The sequence below is a fragment of the Rhipicephalus sanguineus genome, chromosome 10 (genome assembly GCF_013339695.2).
Source record: "Rhipicephalus sanguineus isolate Rsan-2018 chromosome 10, BIME_Rsan_1.4, whole genome shotgun sequence".
NCBI classification, from domain to species: domain Eukaryota; kingdom Metazoa; phylum Arthropoda; class Arachnida; order Ixodida; family Ixodidae; genus Rhipicephalus; species Rhipicephalus sanguineus.
The window spans coordinates 149,695,097-149,716,134 of record NC_051185.1 but is presented as its reverse complement, the minus strand read 5'-3'; the positions used below and the strand labels follow the sequence as shown (position 1 = coordinate 149,716,134).

Sequence of the window (21,038 nt, the reverse complement as noted above, 5' to 3'; positions counted from 1 at the left end):
TGGGATAATGCCGTCGTTCCAGTGCACCAACCACGTTTTCCACTTCATGTAGCCGCAACTGCTGATTAGAGCACACCGCATCACAACGTGACAAGAAAGTCCTCACAACAGACGGTTTGTGTTCAGTCGGGTGATGGGATTCAAGGACAAAAAATTTCCGGTGTCACATTGCTTCCGGTACACTGTCGTTTCCACCGTGCCATTATCAGCCCTACGTACAAGCACATTCAAAAAGGGCAAAACATTGTCTTTCTCTGTTTCGCATGTGAACTGAATGGCGTGGTGTACGCTGTTAAGCGCCTCATGGAGGGCCTCCATATTTGCCCTTTTCAGGATCACAAGCGTGTCATCCATGTACCTGTAGTACATTTTCACCTGAAAGGGCAGTTAGGCCAGCACACACGTTTTGACGTGCTCCATCACTAGGTTTGCCACGACCACGGAAACAGGACTTCCCATAGGGCACGCTTCAATTTGATGGTAAATCGCGCAGAAAATTAATCGCCATAAGTCACTGAGGCAGTTAACCGTACTATCGGTGGTCCCCCCCTTACCCTTGGTTTTCGACATCGCTATCCGTGTAATGCTGTAATTCGGTTTCAAGGTTAACTGACGAGTGCACCTGCTCATGATAGTACGTCCCGTGCAGCTGAATAAGATGACAGTCACCCAGAAAGAGAGTCGTGTGTCAACAAATAGTGCGATCGCCTTAGGATCTACAACAATAATTCCTTCAAGAGGCACCTGTGCCTTCGGAGAACTTCAGTTTCTCTAAACGAATGGAAGAAAGTCCTGCAGCTTCCCCGAAATTGTAGATTGATGGCCCCGGGAAAGCCTCGGCTAATCATCTTCTATTATGCGGAAATGAGAGAAGCGGTCTACTTCATCCACCAGGAAATGCCGCTCCCCCCGAAAACATTTGAATGCACGAGGACAGTGAAGCACATGATTAGCCAGAAACACAGAAACAATTCCTTTGGTGATCTCTCTTAGAGGATATTGAAGGCCCTTGCAAAATAAGGTGCACACTTTGAGTGTGAGCACCGCTGTGAACGTACTGCAGAAATTATTCACTCTTACATTTGTAGGGATCCTGGCTGAAGAGCCGACAATGCAGAGGAGAATATGACGACGATGAAGAAGTCCGCAATGGCTGTAAACTGTGTAGATTAAGCAGTAAACGTTCATTTCTTCTGTTGGAACTGTATATTTGGCGCAGTCGTCAACAGTAACCTGATGTGGATAATTCTACCTCACTAGGCGGGACGGTCGCCACATCATCATGGGCGATGCGCTGGACGGTGAGGACTTTGTTGAGGCACCGGAGCAGCTGACCACACCTGAAATGACGGATACCATCACCAGCTAAGCACAGGCACCGCTCAGCGACGTCACCGAAAGAGGTACTGTAAAAATCGACATAAAAGTGGAACGGTTTGAATCATGTAAGGGACTAGGCATTACGAGCAACACTGAAAGAGATGCAGATGCGAGGCAATTGCCATCAATGAGAGCCATAGTAAAAGCACTAGACCAGCTAACTGATATGCAGAGCCACTATATGGAGCAACAACAGGCAATTTTGAAGACAATAACAGCTAAGGCACTACGTCAAGATATAGTGAAGCCAGATGTGTTCGATGGTACTACTGCTGGTGCAGATGTATGGCTGAAATTTTATCAGTATGCCTGCAAACAGAATAGCTGGGTGAATGACTCGGATCGTATAACGAACATGTGATCGTACCTATCTGGGAGCGCTAAGAAGTGGTATGACCTACACGTCCTGCACCACATTGAAGATTCGTGGGAAACATGGAAAGAGAGTTTTCTGCAAGCCTTCCAAGTGAACCCAGTTCACTTATGGGATCATGCTATCTCTTACAAGCAGGCAGGTAGCAATTTGCAGGACTATTTTGTTGAGAAGAGGTGATTACTGCAACTGCCGAATTACGTGCTCCCTGATTCATGCATCATGCCACTAGTTACACACGAAATGACAAAAGGGTGCCGGAGACCAGTACAGATTAGGTCACCGTCAACTTCAGATCAGCTTCTTCACTGCTTAAAGTATGTGTCATGTTAAACCTGGTCCAATTTGACTCCAATACGTGAGGCATAACCTAAATTGAGGCCACATGATGAATACGGCGACTACAGTACCAGCATGGCATTTTGCACACCAGGGCGAATGTGAACCAACTAACAGCATGATATGGAAATGTACTAACAAGGAAACTCCAATTTTGCAGGGGATGGTGTTTCTTATGAAATCAAACATTTTGTCTGCACCCATGACTGTAAATAATTGCAAGGTGTCAGCGGTCGTGGACACTGGAGCATGAGTGAGTTTGATCAATGAGCAGCGAGTGGACGAAAATCACATTTTCACTGGAAGAGTTGTTAGAGTCGAAAGTTACTACGGAATATGTCGAGAGCTAGCAAAATGGACGGACATAAAAGTGCATTTCAGAGATCAAGTGCATATGGTGAAAAGCCTTGTCATTACAGGAGTTGAGCTTTCTTCTGTCAAGGCCTGACATGAAGCTATTTAAAATGAATGTTCTTTGGAATGACGTAATCACCACTGAGCATTCTAACCTCGTACACACTCAAGACAGGAAAGTCACGTGCTCAGAAGAAGTTGTGTCAACATTCCCTCAGCTTTTGTCTGTAGGGAACTATCCACCAGCAACTGCAGTAATTGAAGTACCTTTCGAGCTTTGAGATAAGTGTCGTGAGAGAAAAAAAAACATACGGGCTAGGCGAAGAAAAGAAAGCATGGCTTAAGCAAGAGCTCCAAGGAATGTTAGATTCCGGCATTATCAGACCGCGAACCTCTACATTTGCCTCACCGATTACCATTGTGCCAAAAGAAGACGGGTTGTATCGATTGTGCACGGACTATTTAACAAGCAAACCGACTTGTTCCCGTTCTCCGAATCGATGAAATAATTGAAGAGACGGGAGGACATAAGTGGTTCTCCAGAATTGATTTATATAAGGGTTACTGGCAAGTACCACTGAAAGAAGAAACCAAGATATTCACTGCTTTTGTCACGCCTTTCGACATCTACGAGTGCAACTGGCTTCCATTTGGGTGGAAAAATTCTGGCACATGGTTCCAGGAAATGATGAACATGGTGCTCAAAGATTTCCTTGGAAAATTTTGCAATGTGTATGTTGACGACATACTAGTCTACTCAAGATCAAGAGAAGACCACATTGCCCATCTGTCAATGGTTCTAGGAGCGCTAAGTAAGGCCCAACTTAAAATAAACGTTAAGAGCAAATCTTTTTGTCGGACGGTTGTGTTCTTAGGCAGGTCCTTTGATGGGAAGACTAAAAGCACCAAGGAAAAAGAGCACTTAGTGGACAAAAACACTTGTCAAGCCATTTGATTTGCACTCTCTTCGCATCTTCTTGGGCCTTGCCAGACACTTCCTAGGGTTTATAAAGGATTATGCCACAAAGACAAAGTGTTCGACAGCCCTTACGCGAGAGGATACCCCGTTTGTGTGGTTGGAAGATCGCAAGCATTGCTATAACGAAATCGTCGAAATTATTTCGGCAGGTCCTGTACTTATGCTGCCAAATTTTAACTTGCTGTTTGAGTTGTGCACAGATGCCTCTCATTATGGTACTGAAGCCGTCCCTTATCAAATAGACACCAATAAGCCCGTCACACAAATGCTACAAGAGATTGGACATTTCGCCTATGCCTTTACGAAGGCTCATGTAAATTGTTCTACCACAGAAAAAGAAGCCTTGGCAGTTGTTATGGCACTGAAGTATCTTAGGAGCTATCTTGCGGGAAGAAACTTTATACTGTACACAGATAACCAAGCATTGACTTATATATTGCAATCGACACAACCAAAAGGCTGGCTTGCCAGGTGGGTCAGTGAGCTTTTCTAGTCGCAGTGGACGAATGCACTTGGTTTGTGGCTGCCAAAGCTGGAAAGGAGGATGCGAACTGCGTCATTTCTTTTCTGGAGAGGGACATGTTCTGCAACATAAAGGTTATTGTTGCAGACAACAGACTGGCATTCCAAAGAGAGAAACTTCGGCATTGGGCTGCAGCAAAAGGTATCGAGCTGCGTTTTCCTGCACCATATCACTCAGAAGCAAACTCTCTAGCTGAGAGAACTATTCGAGACCTGAAGATGCTTATAGCCCTGTACCCCAACTTCAAAGGCGGGTGGAAGTGCGCGTTGGAAGCAGCTGTCAACCATCATAACCGATCGCACTGCTGCCTTAGGATGTAGCCCCTATTTTGCCATTTTCAAGAAACCACCTTGGCTTCGTGCGGACAAAGAGCTGTATATATCTGAGAAAGTCACGCTGAAGGAAAAGCCTCTGAATGTGCAACAGCAAGAAAAATATAGGAAAATGATGAAGGCAAACTTTGACAAACGCCACCAGTCAGCCATGCCTAAAATTGAACCTGGAGACATGGTACTGGTTCAAAAGGGGCTGGACTCAGTGTTCATTTGTAGGCCTTTACCTGGTCCCGAAAACAGCGAGGCAACAAGGAATTCTCAAGCCTATATATTATCAAGGACCAACAAACAAAGTTGAAGAGGCGCCGGTTGGGAATATACTGCAATATTATCCACGGAGGGATGAGAATAGAAGCCTGGGAGGATGTAGCGATCCTGGCTGAAGAGCCGACGAAGCAGAGGAGAAGAAGATGAAGTAGTCCGCAGTGGCTGTAAACTGTCTAGGTTGAACAGTAAACGTTTGTTTCTTCTGTTGGAACTTTATAACATTGTAACTATCGTGCACTGTTTTGCTAGACACAATTAGTCTCAAGACATTATAACTACTATCAAAGCACCAGTGCTGGGCAGTATCGAGGATACATGTATCTTAGATACTCTTGGGGTATGTTGTATCTGTATCGCGATATGTCTCGCAAGTATCTGCATCTGTATTTCCGATAGATTCAGTAATGTATCATGTATCTTAAGATACAAGATACTGCTATAGAAAAAACACCGTGCGAAACAATAAACGGCTGAACGCTTCTCAAGCTGATACTGCTGCCACTAAAAAAGCCACCTGAATACTACTAATGCCAGTGTGCTAACTAACGCTGGAGTTCTCCAGTGCAGGTGATGTCTCCATGGCAGGTGATGTCTCCGTGTCACTATTGGGGGAGCAGAGTCACATAGTGGCGCTCGCGCAATCTCAACAAAAACAAGCGCACGAATGCGCAGCCTGCCTGTTGTTTTCTCCATATTGTCTTTCTTTTTACTTGTGTCAGTGCCAACGCTTCCTCGTGAACGCTGTACTGTTCTCCGTACTACAATGCGTGTGGCATCTTTCGCACAAATTCTTATGCCGCTATAGTGTTGTTATCAAAGTTTTTCTTGCGTCCTGCTTCGTTACGAAGTCTGAAGAATGCAAGAATGGGTTTGCTTTGCGCTTCATGGCTTTCACACAACAGTGATTTGAAAGATCTTGTGGGTGTAAGTTTGACTTACACACGATGAGATTGACTTACATGCAAATGAAATTCTAACACATGGTCGCACCACGGGTGCTGATGCTTATATAACAGTAGATATATTGCCGTACTGTATCTTTGTTCTTCCTGCTAAATTATTCAAAGGAGTGCTCTTCATCATAATTTGATTGTCCGCACAAGTGCTCTTTTTTGCTGTCCTCCGATTGCATCCCATACTTTATCTAGGCCTTGTAAACTTTTTGACGATCTGTTTACTGCAAAGTGTCTTTTGTAACATGCTGCTAAATGTGCCTTTATTCTTATTTTTAACTGTGCATCATTCCTACTATTTGCATTCTATTTAAATATCCTGTTATGTCAAGGCGATGTTGAAGGACGAAGGTAAAATAATCTGGATGTGCCTAAAGAATACAGTAACAAAAATTTTGCTTACGACATAGTTAAATTGTGAAATTGAGTGTACATTGCACTAATGGAAATAAGAAGAAGACATCTTAATGTTGTTTGGAAGAGGATTTGAGAAACACAATATCAAGTACTCTGTTTTTCTCATGAGTGTCCCCACGAGCTGTTTTATGCTTTTTTCCATAGGCACTGAGTTTTTTATTGTCTGACCGTAACATCTAAGTTAATACATAATGCTCAATTGCAATTGCCTTTAGGGGTGCCGCCTGTATCATGTTTAAACAGGGTGTTCCATGTAACTAGAAACAAATATCCATAAATAAATGGTTAACCTCAACTGAATGAAACCAACTACATGGTTTGCCGTCATGTGGTGCTCATTAGGGTACTTTTATGTTGTGCTTAATTTGTTAATTAACTATCTAAGATCAGTTATGCAACATTTTTGATATTCAGTTTAGAGCCAAGTGCATTTTGTTACATTGTAGAGGGCATTCCAAAGCGACGATATCATTTTTTGTGGGAACGTACATGCTGCGTAGTGATTTTTTCCGGCGTGTAAAGAAAGCCCCCCAAACGTGAATTTCATATTTCGCTGGCTTTCTTTAAAAGCCGGGAAAAATTCGGCACGCGCCAAGTATCGCCACGCACCAAGTAGATTTCGACACGCACTTGGTCCTAAAGTGAATATTAAAATTTTGCGTAATTGACCTTAGTTTATCATTTAATTAAGTGCAATATATTAAAATACCATAACAAATGCCATATGACTGTAAACCATATGCCATTGACTTCATTCAGATGCGGTTACCACTTTTTTTAGATATTTGTTTCTGGTTATATGAAACTCCCTGCATACTTACTGTGTTTGTCTGATGCGGAACCGCCTTGCTATTTGACTTAGATATATTAGTTTTGCTTTTTTAGGTCACCGTAAAGTTGTTTGCTGTTAAAAATCACCAGGAAATAAGAGCTATAAGTAGCAATAGTGTGAATAGCAGCAGTATTCTGCGATGCTTTGTGCTAGGACAATACGTCTGAGACGTTTCTGGGCGGCACTAGTTCTCTCGGAGAATAGATGTTAAAGGGACCAACAACTGCCCAGAACATGAAATGAGATGACTCCACTGATGGAAAGATTGTCCGTCGCATTGACTCAAACCAACCCTGTATTTTTTTTTTCGTGAGAGATGGATTTATATTTTTATTTCTTAATTGAAAGTCGCGAAAAATTACCTGTGGCGCCTCTGGCAGCGAAAACATGAATGATCCGATGAAACCGGACACGTGACCGTTGACTGCTGTACGCGGTCGACGATTTGTTTGTTAGTATTGAAATATTGTTAGTTTCTTTATATTAAAAATTATTACTCCATAAAAATGTACATATAGGCCTCCGTTAGTAGTATGCATTAAAGTGGCGCTGCCTTCGCGTGACGTAATAATTCCATGCTCTTCAGCGCGTCGATTTTGGAGCGACATAGTTTTGCTACCTACACTTGGTTTCAGAAATGATGCGCGCTTCTACTCGGCGCCGCCTCGCATACGCGTAGTGACGTTTTCGATGACTTGGCTTGGCTCGTGCATCAAGAGAGTAACGACGTCGGGACAAGGCACTCATGACACAGGCGCAGGCAACCTTGGACGCATGCGCACACAACGCGGTAAAGATACAGGGAAGGTGTATAATGCCACATCATCACATTGTAACAGCTTATTTTCAAAAATAGTTGAAAAGCTCTAAATAAAGGTGGTTAAGCATAGTTACAGGAACTCCTGTGAAAGCAGAACGGTAGCTTTCACAAATCGCGAGAAGGGCTGGCGGCATCGCTATCAATTCTCAGCGTTGCTGGGGGAAAGCTCCATCCGTGTTTAGAGCCTTTCAGGTCGAAAAATACTGCTTGTAAAATAACTACGTGCTTTTGGGATTAACTACTGCAGCTACAAACACTGCGAAGGGTGACCTTTCTGGCGCGCCGTAAAAAAAATGGGTCGAGAAAAATCAGTTGTCGGTCCCTTTAAAAGATTGCACATCAGTAAATGTGTTGCTAACGAATGCTTTGCACGAGCAGATAAGTAGAATATAAAAAAACATTTCAGTTTTTTGTCCTCAATGTAAACACGATGCGTCGTAAAAAATATTCCTACCAGCGTTGTTGCTGTTCTACACGTTGGGTGATCTGCTATTGCGAAAAACAGTAATACGCTTACGGACAGTGTAAGACTTCACAACAGCATTTGGGCTATCGTGTGGAGGCTTCTTATTGACAGTTCTTGTAAATAGATGGAAACCCCTAGGCTGGTCGGCAAGTAGAGCAGCAACACCGATCAATTACAAAAGTGCCTAGCAAAAAGCACTGACAGCGCAGCGTATGGAGAGCTGTCATGTTAAGCAGCCAAACAAATCCCAATAAGTTGTTTCTGAATGAAGCTAATATAGCTTGACCAAGACAGACAGAAATCTTGGGATTCAAATAGATATTTTCGTTACAATTAAAGTTAGTCGCAGTTAGGAAATTTTCGAATGAACATTTTTCTACTAAGGATTCACTGCCTCATTATATCCATCTATATAGCAAATTTGCAAATGTATCGAAGTATCTTAAGATATATTTCGGAAGTATTGTATCGGATACAGTAATTCCTGAAGTGTCTTCAACTGTATCTCAGATACTTCTTGCCCGAGTATCTTGTATCGTATCACAATACATTTTCAAAGTATCTTTGCCCAGCACTGCAAATAATAATATCTGAGGTTTAACGTTCCAAAGCCAGCACTGCAAAGCACAGAGAGAGAAAATGCCAAACTTGTATGAAATGGCATGTACTTGTGGACAGCTATATCAATTCCCAGTCGTGTCGAGTGTCTGTGTAAATAGACATGTTCGTTTTAATGTGTTAAACGCCATAATTACCTGTGGACTAGTGCATGCTTCTGATGAGTGTTTAGGCGTCAATTTATATTTTCCAATTTTTTTCCCCACAAAATCGCAGTTATGTTTCAATGCTCTTAAATAGTATCCACTAGCATGTAACATAGCCATGAACCTCAATGCTTAAAAAGGAGTAAGTGCTGTGGTTTATATCGCTTGAATAGAGCATATAACATTGTTTGAGTGGGCTTTTCAACAAGAGTAAATTCCCAACCTTCTCCCCACTCCCTCTTGATTCCAGAGCAGAGCTCTCTCAGCTGCGTAGCCGCTGTCAGTTGCAGAAGGGAGTGGAAGGTTGGCCGTAGCTGCCTTGCCTCATATCGTGGTTGTTCACACTTCTCAAGGATGGAGACGACTCCTTTTCTTAAAGCAAAACAACTCGATATTTATATACAGGGTATATATACAAGGTTACATGGCAGCTATGTACATTGGAACTTTCGCAACATCATTCGGCAGAGCCGACAAGTGCATAGCACCGCTCCTGCGACAAGAAGCCCCGTGAGGAGCCGGGAGCCAGGTTTTAACACCATCATTGCTCCTCCCAGTTTTCCCCACGGCAAATCAAAATCACTCAGACCGCTTATTGGGTCAAATGTAAATTGGTCAGCCGGAGGCCTCCACCCTCTCTCTCTGAAGCCTTTTGAGCCCCCTGCCTGAGAGAGAGACGTGGAAGACGTCCGGCAAACGACATTCTCAGAAGTGCACTAAAGAAACATACACGATGGTGGCGCCGTTCAGTTACCCTGCTCGTGTTCATACACTGTGCGGCTGGTTAACTAGCGGAGCCATGCCATCTCTCCTCGGAAATATCTCGTATCCGTTGACAGGCTTTTAACAGACACTTTGCGAGATTTACTGATGCCACGTGTACCGTACTCGGCGACATCTCGTCTCTGTCGACAGGCGTTCACGGATCCTATGCGAGATTTATTGATGTCACAGTCTTAGCTTCTTTCGCACCGCTTCCCGGACCCTCCGCGGGGCTGCGGGCCGCTGCGTTGGTCGTTAAACCGATGGTCAATAGGGCGCGTCTTTTTGTTCGAACGGTTATGGGCAGCTGGGGAGTGTTCTTTTGTCCCCGCGCTTCCTACATTCGAATCGGGCGTCGCTGCGCTTCGACCCTCGACTCCGAGGCTGGCTTCTTGGAAGCCGCCTTCTGGGGGAAAGACACAACTATCCCCCCCGTTCTCGACACGCCGGACCTTACAACAAGGATTAAAGCCCGACAGCCGACACTTGGTTTCAACTTGCTTTAGTGCACGAAAAGCTGAGGTGCTTATCGCTGCGCACAGCTAATGTGCAGAGCGTCGAAGATTCCCATGCAAAGACTAGTGCAAATAGCTTGGTGGGTCATTTAGATTTTTCACAACTTTTACGGTGGCTTCGTTAAGACTTAGATCAATCCAGCTGAGTTGTTTTGTGTTGTAACTGAAAGGACAAAAACATGTAAAGCAAAACAGCTCCTTGGTCGATAAGTGCCGTGTACACACCAAACACTGCGCTGACATGACCTACCACTTTTACTGAAGCTTCGGAAAGATGTGGCTCATGCTTAGCTTTGCTCCATGTTATATTTCTCTTATGTAAAAGAACAAGAATTTCAAAACTGAAAGATTGCACAAAAAAATACAGCACACAAGGGAAGGAGATGACACTTGCACAAAGCTGCAACTGTTCATTCACGTCTTCGGCAAGTGAATATATAGCACACAGAGAGGGCAAAAGCCCGAACAGGAAGTTGCAGAGCAAGACTTGCAGCACTTTCCCCTTTTTAAAGGAGCACTGACACAAAATTCGAAGGCGAGATAATGAGTGAAATAGACGTATGTGGAGCCGTACACAACGTCTACGAAATATCAAGGGCCAATATAGCCTAGAACATATTTAAAATCAATTTTAAAGTGCATGCCGTGCGACTGAGTGAGATGCGAGCGCTTCGCGACGCCGACATCAACGCGGAGTATGTGTAAACAAACCTACGTCACGAGTTTGTGTTGGCTGGTGGCTGGTTGTGCCCTTGCGCTTGTGCCGTGCTACCTGCCATTTTTTCCTCCGTGCCTGCGGCTTTGCGTGTGCTAGTTGTGTTCTCTTCCGCTGTTCGCTCGTCGTGCTCGTTGGCAGATGTTATGGCCCGCTCACGCTAGCGGCAAGCCTGCCGCAACGGCGCGGTGCCGCAGAACGTCGGCCGTCGCCGCACGCGCGAGAGCTGTCCAACTTGCACGGCAAGCTTCGCCGGCGAGGCATTCGCGCCTCCGAAAAACATGGCAGCACTGCCAAAAGCGGTTGTCGTCCACTTCGAATCTATCAAGTGGCCGCCGTGCGCTCTGTAACGTGTAAGTTCCGAACTGATGCTTCCATTTGCTTTAGATTCATGTCCTTAAGCTTCGACAGCAATGTATTCGTCCCGATTCGGCGCCGTTTTTGAGAGCCATAGTCAAATAATCGATGCTGTAAGCTTAGAGAGTCGAGATGGGCGCTTCCGAATGCTCGGAGGACATAGATTACGCATTTGTTAGCTTTTTCTAATCCTCCATAGCTGGCGCCACTTGACCTGGTTCGGGGCCCACCGCACTCACGCTCGCGCGCCGCCTACGTCACAATTTTGCGTGTTCACGTGGCCAGCTGTGGCTACCTGTCCCCCGGAAGTAGCTGCCTAGCTCGGTGCTCTTTGAAACCGAAACTGCGACTGGGTGCTCTAAAAACGTCTCTAAATAAATAACCGTCGCGCACTCGCGCAAACGAGGTTTGCAGCCGTGATAAGTGGATCATAAGCTATCTATTGCAACAAAAAAAACAAGGTGCAAAATTTTTGTGTCAGTGCTCCTTTAAGCATTGAGGTTCATGGGTATGTCGCTGCGTAAAAGTCGGTCGCCGTGCTATATCATCACAACTGCGTTGTGGTCCAGCAGACAACTTGTACGCATGGTGCAAAAACAGATTGCAGAGTCATGGCGGTGGGGATGGTACCAGGTGGCCTTCTTGCTGTAGGTGGGGTGAGAAGTTTGTGAACCAAAAAAATATCTATAAAAGTTCAACAGAGTGGACTTGCACAGACCTAACAAGACCATTTGAGCTAGGGCTTCCTAAGGTGCGAGTCAGAAAAACACAAACCCAAGGGCTGGTGCGATGAGGAGGTTAAACGGACACTAAAGGCAAATATTAAGCTGACGTTCATTGTTGAAATAGCGTTCCAGAAACCTCGTAGTGCTTGTTTCGTGCCAAGGAAATGCTTATTTTTAAAGAAAATTACGTTTAATGGTCCGCACGGCGTTAGCGCACTTCAAATCACCCGCCTGAATGGACCTTCTGACATAGGTCATGCCCAACGTCCGGTTTACTGTCCGGCCGCCGAGGCTGCAGTTTCTTGCGCAACAGCGGCCATCAACCTTGCCAAGACGCAGGCACGGGCCACTCCGAAACTGTATAGTTCACTGTAATGGAGCTTAGCTTGGCCAGCAGCAGCAGCAGAGTATCAACAGTGCGAAAATAGCAAGAGCCAAGCACACACAACAGTACACGATACCGAAACTATCACTGAGACGCGCAGCTCGGCGAAAACGGAACTTTTGAACCACTCGCGCCGTTCCCCATGGTAGCGCCAAGAGGTTCTTTTTTCTTTGAATCAAACAGAAACGAACAAGCAGCATTTTATTACGTCTTGTGATGCACGGAAGGTTCTTTCTTTATTGCAACTAGTTTGATTAGTAGTGGTTAATTGTACTCGGGACTCTTTGACATCATCGGGATCATTTCCAAAATGTCCCACTCGGGGCACACATCGTGTCCTACATTTACCTTAATTTCTTGATTACAAGAGCAGTGCTGTTGATACTATTGACGTATTAGACATTCTCACATATTGACCTTTCACTCTGACATAAATTGTTATTTGCTTTTAGTGTCCCTTTAAGAGGGCCATAGTAAAGCTTCCAGAAGCCTCCAAGGAACGCAGATATTCTTAGCAGAGGGGTGAACCAGAAGCTGATGTCGAAAGATAATGGAATGTCATAAACTGTAGAAGGGAATTGTTCCATTTGATTAATGAGAAGGCTAGAAAAAAGGGACCCAACAGTTGGCAGAAGTAAACAAAAAAGATAGAAAAGCAGCTTCAAAATGTTGGAAACATCTCAACTCCCCAAGTAATAAGACAAGTCTACAGCAAAGGTTTATATCTACAGTTCAAGGTGTTAGGCTAATAGGAAGGCAATGGCGATGACAGAAAAATTTAAAGACCAAAGAAGCACTGCATGTACTTTAGCACACAAGAGGAGATCCACTTGAACAACGAGAGTGGGAAAAGTGGTGCAGAGAAGAGGGTTCCTAGTAGCACATCAACAGGTCCTGATGGCATCCCAATTATGTTAATGAAGAAATTGGGTCCAACATTTAAGCAAGCGCTAGGACAGGGAGCAAGCAAAAAGAAGCAGATACCACGTACCGTGGGAATCGATGTTATGCGAAGCATGTGCGGGAAAGTGACTGTGGTGTAATTATTCACATTGAGCAAAACGTGACGGAATGACGCTAAAGAAATGTGTAAATGGTATACAGATGCACATATGTTGAAGAGTCGCACATGTGTTACATAACCAGTTCTTTACAGTTGCGCAACGATGCCAACGGCAACATGTGTGTTACCAACACCAGACATGAGAAGCTGATGTGTAGTGCTTATATTCTTCAATATTGGATAGCACGGATTCGAACAGGAACACAAAAGAAGGAACATAGATGCACAGGACAGACGTTACTCGCAACTAAGCTTTCCTCAAAAAAATTTCTTTAGATATATAGGCAGCAGAGTGGCACACACAGGCGCACTGCACGTACGTTACACTCACAGTTACAGTTGTTACTGTTGCGTTTCAGTTGTTAAGCTTATACTTGTCCGTCATAACAGACAACGCACGCACGTTTCATGAACTCGTGTGCATGCGTGGAAGGGTTTTTTGAGAGTTCTTGAACAAGGTCACCATCACCATGATCAGTGAGCACCAGCAGCTGGACAGGACTTATCGAATCCGTTCGCGATCGCGGTTACGAGGGGTCTAAGTATAGTGAAGTGCGAGGTAAAGTACAGCTGGTGGAAATCTTCGGTCACTCTTACGAAGAAATGATCTATGATGCCTCCTGTCCTGGACCTGGCAATGAGGTCTTGTGATGGATGCCCTGTTCATATCCAAGTCATCTTTCATGCAGTGTAAGAAGCAGGCATTGTTGGGTTTTGATAAATCAATGTTCAAGTTACCGACAATGATGAGGGGCATGGTCCCCTCGGCATAGTTATTGCAGGAAGCACTGACCCTGATTTTTGCGCAATCCACGTGGTTCACGTTGTGGGCCACGTGATTGAGTGGATGGTAATCGAGCTACTTCCATGGCTGTTTTGTCTTCAGCTCCCTCAGTTTCTTTGGGGTCCGCCGCGGTGGTCTAGCGGTTACGGTGCTCAGTTGATGAACCGAACGTCGCGGGTTTGATCCTGGCCGCGACGGTTGCATTTCGATGGAGGCGAAATGACAAAGGCACGTGTGCTGTGCAATGTCAGTGCACAATAAAGAACACTGGTTAAAGTTGGTTATCACTTTCTTCGTGTGTCAATGTGTATGTTAGCGGTTACTGCGCTGATTGAGACTATCACCTGTGGTACATACCCGCATAACATAGCAGCAGCGCCGAGCGAACGTGCTCGGTGCTCGGAGTCCCACGTTCGCATCGTGTTGTGTTTACTGTGCGGGCGCCGAGTGCGGCCTGGGAACTCGTGTTACAGCGGCCGGGTGTTGTAAACATAGCGGCCGGGCCGAAACTGCGCCAGTCGCCCCGTCGCTGCTGCCTCGATCACCTCGCAGCGCTTTTGCTTAAATTTACGAGTTCTTATTGTAGACGTGCCTTTGTTTTTCTTTACTTGTGAACACGCAATATCATCACGCAACCAACGCCCTGGACGTCTACAACATGAACTCTGGTATGCGGGTATGGGCCACACGCGACTGAGGGAAAGGGTTTCATGACGTACGTGACAGGCATTTTGCATTATTCATGTCATGGCCAGCAAATCGTGTTGTTCATACATTGATCCTCTGCTATGCCGATTATGGTATATTACAACCTATGGAGACGACCAGGAGAGCGCCCAGACGTAGGCGACTGGATGGATGGATGGATGGACGGACGGACGGACGGACGGACGGACGGACGGACGGACGGACGGACGGACGGACGGGCGGGCGGGCGGGCGGACGGACGGACGGACGGGGACGGACGGACAAAGTGCCTGAGGTTTGCTAAGAAATGCTTCGCATTTAAAAAAATAGTGGATGGTGGAGACTAAGCAGGATGACTATGATGATCTATCACGGAAACAATTGCACACATGGGTAGAAGATCAGGGAGTGCTGGGGAAACAAGATGGCTTCTCTGGAAACAAAGGAGGTTAGACAACAATCTATGCTTATTGGCACAGTGCATTGAAGTAGTGGCAATGGCACACACTTTGGCTGTAATTTCTTCTTGTCAAAAGAGCCTACAACAGTGCGGTTCAAAAGGAATTGTGGGGAATACTGGACACACTAGATATGGAAGATGGTAACTAATAGTTTAAAACATATCTATAAAAGGTAACAAGGTAGTTATAAAATGGGAAAAAACAGGTCTGAGCCTTTAGACATACAGTGGGGGCTAGACAGGGGTGTCCTCTGTCACCTTTGTTATTTACGCTGTAGATACACGGTTTAGAGGCCATATTGGAGAGGAGTGGACTTGGCTTCAACCTTTATTTCGTCAAGTAAGGAAATTGCATTAAACACTGACTACCAACAATGATGTACTCGGATGATGTAGTGTCAATGGCCAACAACAAGGAATATTTGCAGAGATTGATGCAAGTTTGTGGTAAAGAACGAGATCTCTGAAGAACCTACTCTGTTCACTTTGCATTGTTTTAATTTTTACTGATTGTCAAGATGCACGGGCTGTTTAGGTTTTCATGCTGTTTACTCTGTATGTGTTATTGTTCCAGCATCAAGATAAGCAGGGACCACACCGCTCTTTGCCATTCTGAGGAAGAAACACTTGGGCAAGCCGTGTATCTGCTGCCAAGAGCTTCTTCAGCATGACAGCACACCTAAAGATGCACCCAGGCGATTAACCATACCACTGTCCCTTCGTTAGCCAAGCAAGTGTTGCCACACTTATGAGTGACAGACATTCGTCTGCTTCAGTGGCAGCTATCAAATTAAGTCACAGAATAAACTATGCAGTATTTGGTAATCGTCACAGATTTATTCCGGCTTCACAACTGACCATTCACATTACAGGATATTCGTAACCATATACCATGGCTTCCTTCAATGTAAAACTGACTACCATTTGTGCATTACTGAAGAACTTCTTGCGGGGCTAGTTGGTACATAACTTTGAGGAAAACATTCTGGTGGTGCTTAGGCATCTAATTATTTCCTCATGCTGATTTACTCCCTGAAGAGATTAACTGAATGATTAATAAACCATAATTGCTTGCTTCTGCATTATTTCTCTACCAAGCTTAATATTCCATCAAATAGAATAACCTAGCATTTGTCTTCCAGTGCATCCACTACTTCCCTTCACATGCTCTTTATGTTCATTTAACGATTGGTTTTCGAAATTTGTGTCGATCACATTTCCTCGTTTCAACGTGAAAAGACCAGCACACCGAAAAGTCGCTTCACGTACCTTGAGGAAGAAGGCCAGTGTTACAAAATTGTTGTGCACAAGATCGTATTTACTCAATGGCTCAATTAGCTCGTATGTATTCTCTTCGAAATGCAGTGCTTTACTATTGCTGGGGCTGAAGGAAGGTACTTCCAATAAGTGCAGCAAAAAAGGGAAAAAATTGTCTCTACTTGATTTCCTGGCATGGACATCCAATGCGACCATCATCATCAGGCCATAGCTGTGCTAGTTAAAATACTTGCGTCAAGGTTAAGAAACAAATACTAAGCGTTCGTATTTGCTTTTCTGAACATTTGAATCTTGTATACTGCGGCATGCATGAGCACAGATGTTCTGTGTACTTGCTGCCAATCAAGATAGCTTAATGTTGTTGCTTCCACCAGAGCTTTTAATAATGTAAGTAGTTGTGGTGAATTATTTACTGAAAAATAATCACTGAATTACAAAACTACCCACTGATGTAATTCATTACAAGTAAATTTTTACATGCAAGTCTGTTTGATACCAAGTATAAAAAATTGTGTTGGTGGTGAGAGGCAAGACCTCGACGTCCCCACGTGGGAGGCCAAGGAACTTAAATTGCTGCTTGATAATAAAGTATATTCCTCCTCCTCCTCCTCTACTGTGAGTGTTTGTGGCAGCTTTAATAGCGATCTCTGTGCTGTTGCAGAGGTTTCCGTTCCTTTTTGAAGCCCCCAAGGACTTCGTTGCTTTGGATATTGCCAGATAAGAATCAAAGAGGCGTCTTCAGTGAAATCATTTGCCTTTTAGTTCTGTCACATTGCAGTCTGACTGTTATGAATTTTAGATTCCGACGAAAATGTGACCATATTTACTGGTTCTTGTCTTGAAACACAGCACATTATTATTGCTGCGGCTGAAGGAAGCTACTTCTGATTAGTGCAGTAAAAATGGAAAAAATTGTCATTACTTGATTTTTTAGCATGGACATACAATGTGACCATCGTCATCAGGCCATAGCTGTGCTAGTTAAAATATTTGCGTATTTCCTGCCAATCACGATGGCTTCAAGTTGCAGCATCCGCTAGAGCTTGTAATAATGTAAGTAATTATGTTTAATTAGTTACTGAAAAAGTAATCACTCAATTACAAAACTACCTGTCAATGTAATTCATTAAAAGTAAATGTTTATAGGCAAGTCTTAATTGATGCCAAGTATAGCAGTTTGTGTTGGTGTGCTGTGAGTGTTTGTGGTGGCTTTAATAGTCATCTCTGTGCTGTTGCAGAGATTTCCATTCTCTTCACGAAGCCCCCAAGGACTTGGATGCTTTGGACATTGCCAGAAATGAATCGTAGAGGCCTCTTCTTTGAAATCATTTGCCCGTTTGCTCTGTTAGATCGCTGTTTGACTGTTATGAATTTCGCATTGTGACGATAATGTGACCATGTTTATTGGCTCCTCCCTCTGATGGGCTATATTGAAACAAGTGGCATCGAAGATTTGTTTTTGCACATGTTAGTCTATGACTTTATAAACAAAAGAACCGGCATCATTACAGCATTTAGTGAAGCTCTTGTTTGGGCTAGTTGGTGCATTCTTGAACACACAAACCAGGGCTGTGCAACACAACATGCACGAAGAAAGGCAAGTACTCAGGACGGGCTCAGTTATTGCACCCGTCCTGTGTAGCTGCCTTCCTCCGTCCGTGTTTTTTCGTGCAGCCCTGCTATATACAGTGTTCAAGTTTCATACATCAGCATTAGTGAACTGTGCTTTTGTTTACAAAGCATCGGTTGAGGCAGGGTAGTTGGTAATGCATACTCTTGTCTTTGCAAGTGTGTTCAACAGTGCACATGTTCACAAAGTCTAGCTGAGAGAAATATATTTTGATGTAAGTTACCTCAACACCTTGGGCTGGCATTTTGCTTTTGCTCTGCAGTATGTTAATAGTGATTTTGAAATAAGTTTGCAGCGGAAGTCATGAATTACTTATTATCCATTAAGCATTCTCATTCATTGTGTTTCTGTTCCTGCGTCATCCTTTCAAGTCAACAGGATATCAAATTGTGATTACAGCGCAAGGGAAGACAAGGGCCAAAGAGACCAACGAAGACATGTGCTGACTTCGAAAGAAAGTTTTATTGTGAAGAACAAGCAATTTATGAAACACGACACATGCGATAAAAACCGCAAGCGATTTGCTTGTTCTTCAGCAATGAAACTTTTGGTGGAAGTCAGTGCTCATTTTCCTTCGTCGCTTTGTCCCTGGTCTTCCCTGGTGCTGTAATCACAATTTGAAAATGGAATACCAACTAGCCCGCTCTCAGACCTTGCTTCAGGTTATCAAAAGTGACATCGATTAACTCACTCGATTTATCTTCTTTCTACCGTGGCACTATCAGAGGAACCTAAATGCACTTAAATATGTCATTATTCTTTTCCAGCATCAGGCACGGCACTATTTTCACATGGACCAATTTGTTTCTATATATATTTTATTATGCCAGGTTTATTTTGTTTGTGTTCTTACATTGATATATGCGTTGGTGCATTTGGTGTGCTTATGGCATGAATAGTTCATGCTTAAATACCTAGTAGTGTTTTGTTATGTTGATGTGGTGCATTGTTCACAATTATGCGTTTAAGTAACTTTGATTATTTGCTAATGTGGCCTCCAAGTATAGCCATCCTATTAATTCAGAATAATGAGTTATATATAGCCTTAAGGGGAGTTACAGGGATTCGTTGCACGCTTCTTCCTCTCATTTCGTTCCAGCGAGCACACTGTACGCTACACGGGCGGGGGGAGGGAAAGAGGGTGACAAGGGGACAAGAAGGTACACTCAAACCTCGATATAACGAACACGGATATAACGAATTATCGGCTATAACGAAGTAAATGAAGAATAGCCTTGTCATAAATACAGTGTTACAAATAAATGGTTATAATGAATTTTCGGATATAACAGTTATTTTCCTGACAGATGCGACTTTGTTCTAACGAGGTTTCAGTGTACAACCGTTCGACAGCATGCGTCGTGACCTTGAGCACTTTTCCTTTTTGTCTTCAAATGCGTGGCTTACGTTCAGTGTGTTTGCAAGCATGGGCACGTGGCGGCATCCTGCGGTGGTAGCTGTAACTATGCAAGCCACTGTGCTCAAATCAGCCAATGACCGTGGATTTTGGGTTGATGGCAGCATTCGCAGAGAAAAGAGCGAGTGATTTCTAGCTTACCTTGAGAATTAATTGTGAATTCTGGGCCATGAGCTGTGCCGTAAAGTTTCTCAGGAGCCTCGACTACCGATTGGCAGCATTTCTGACAGTGCTCAAAAAGGATCCCTTTAAAGTTAAATATCTGCTCTTTTGTGTGGTCATGTAAGGGACTGAAACCTAATGAGTGAATAAGTTGCATTCAGTGTTCTCTTGTATCATTGCGTTTCCATTGAAGCAATATAAAAGCATTAACTGTCAAATGTGTAATAGTTATGGAGAAACTATTATCTGTTATGCACAGAGATATGCCTGTATTTTTTACAACCAGAGACTGATGCTCATTAAAACCCCTGTCAGTGTTTTTTTTTTCCTTTCTTTAATATTTCCAGATTATTTGCATACTAAATTCTTTCTTTCACATTTATTTCTTATGCTTTATTTGTTCAAATATTAAGTGATGTTTTCGCTGGGTCGCATCCTATAATTCTGTGGGAAAAAAAAGGGAGTATGGATAATCACTTTAATGGCTTAGCACTTAATGCACTAAGCCGTTACACTAATGGATGCAACGCCCACAATCACTTCTCTGTACTAGCAGCAGGTGTTCCCATATATAGCATTAAGCAGGTTTCTATTAAGCATAGTACTTATGTACGGAGAGTTGGGAATGCGTGTGAGACATTTATACTAGCTCCGTTGCGCTATTCCTATTCCAGTAACAGGGCAATATTCTCCCATACTTACCACTTGATTGGCTTTTCTGCATTCCATTGCCATGATGTGTATGATACATGAATTGCAGTGCCTTCCTGTTCTGCCCTTGGCTTTGCAGGTTCCTTGTCCTTGGCTTCCAAGGAGCATTACAGTTCACTCGTGTCCGTGGAAGGCGAAGTGCATTCCTGCCGGCAGTGCACCTATGTGAACAACAAAAAGGGGCAGATGGAAAAACACCTTCGCAAGCATACGGGCGAGCGCCCATATCTGTGCCACTTGTGTCCAGCTGCATTTAGTTACAACACTAATCTCGTTGCTCACTTGCGCACCCACACTGGAGAGAGACCCTTTTCCTGTGTACATTGCAATGCATGCCTTTTCACAGAACGTGCACCTAAACCGATCACGTGCGCATCCACACAGGAGAGCGGCCTTTTGCCTGTGCCCACTGCAATGCATCTTTTCCGCGTAAACAGAATCTCACTGCCCACATACGCACCCACACAGGAGAGCGTCCCTTTTCCTGTGGATACTGCAATTCGTCCTTTTCAGTGAGAGGGAATCTTCTTCGCCACATTCGCACCCACACAGGAGATCAATAGGTCCTTTACACTGAAACATAGC

At 44.0% G+C, this 21,038-nt stretch overlaps 1 long non-coding RNA gene across 1 annotated transcript in view; it reads right to left on the bottom strand.

Moving 5' to 3' along the window:
• Positions 1 to 21,038, bottom strand: part of LOC125760182 (uncharacterized) — a 54,840-nt gene that overhangs the window by 13,572 nt on the left and 20,230 nt on the right. Inside the window, exon 3 of the long non-coding RNA XR_007417815.1 lies at positions 20,445 to 20,614. This is a non-coding gene — a long non-coding RNA (uncharacterized LOC125760182). The remainder of the gene's footprint in view (positions 1 to 20,444; positions 20,615 to 21,038) is intronic.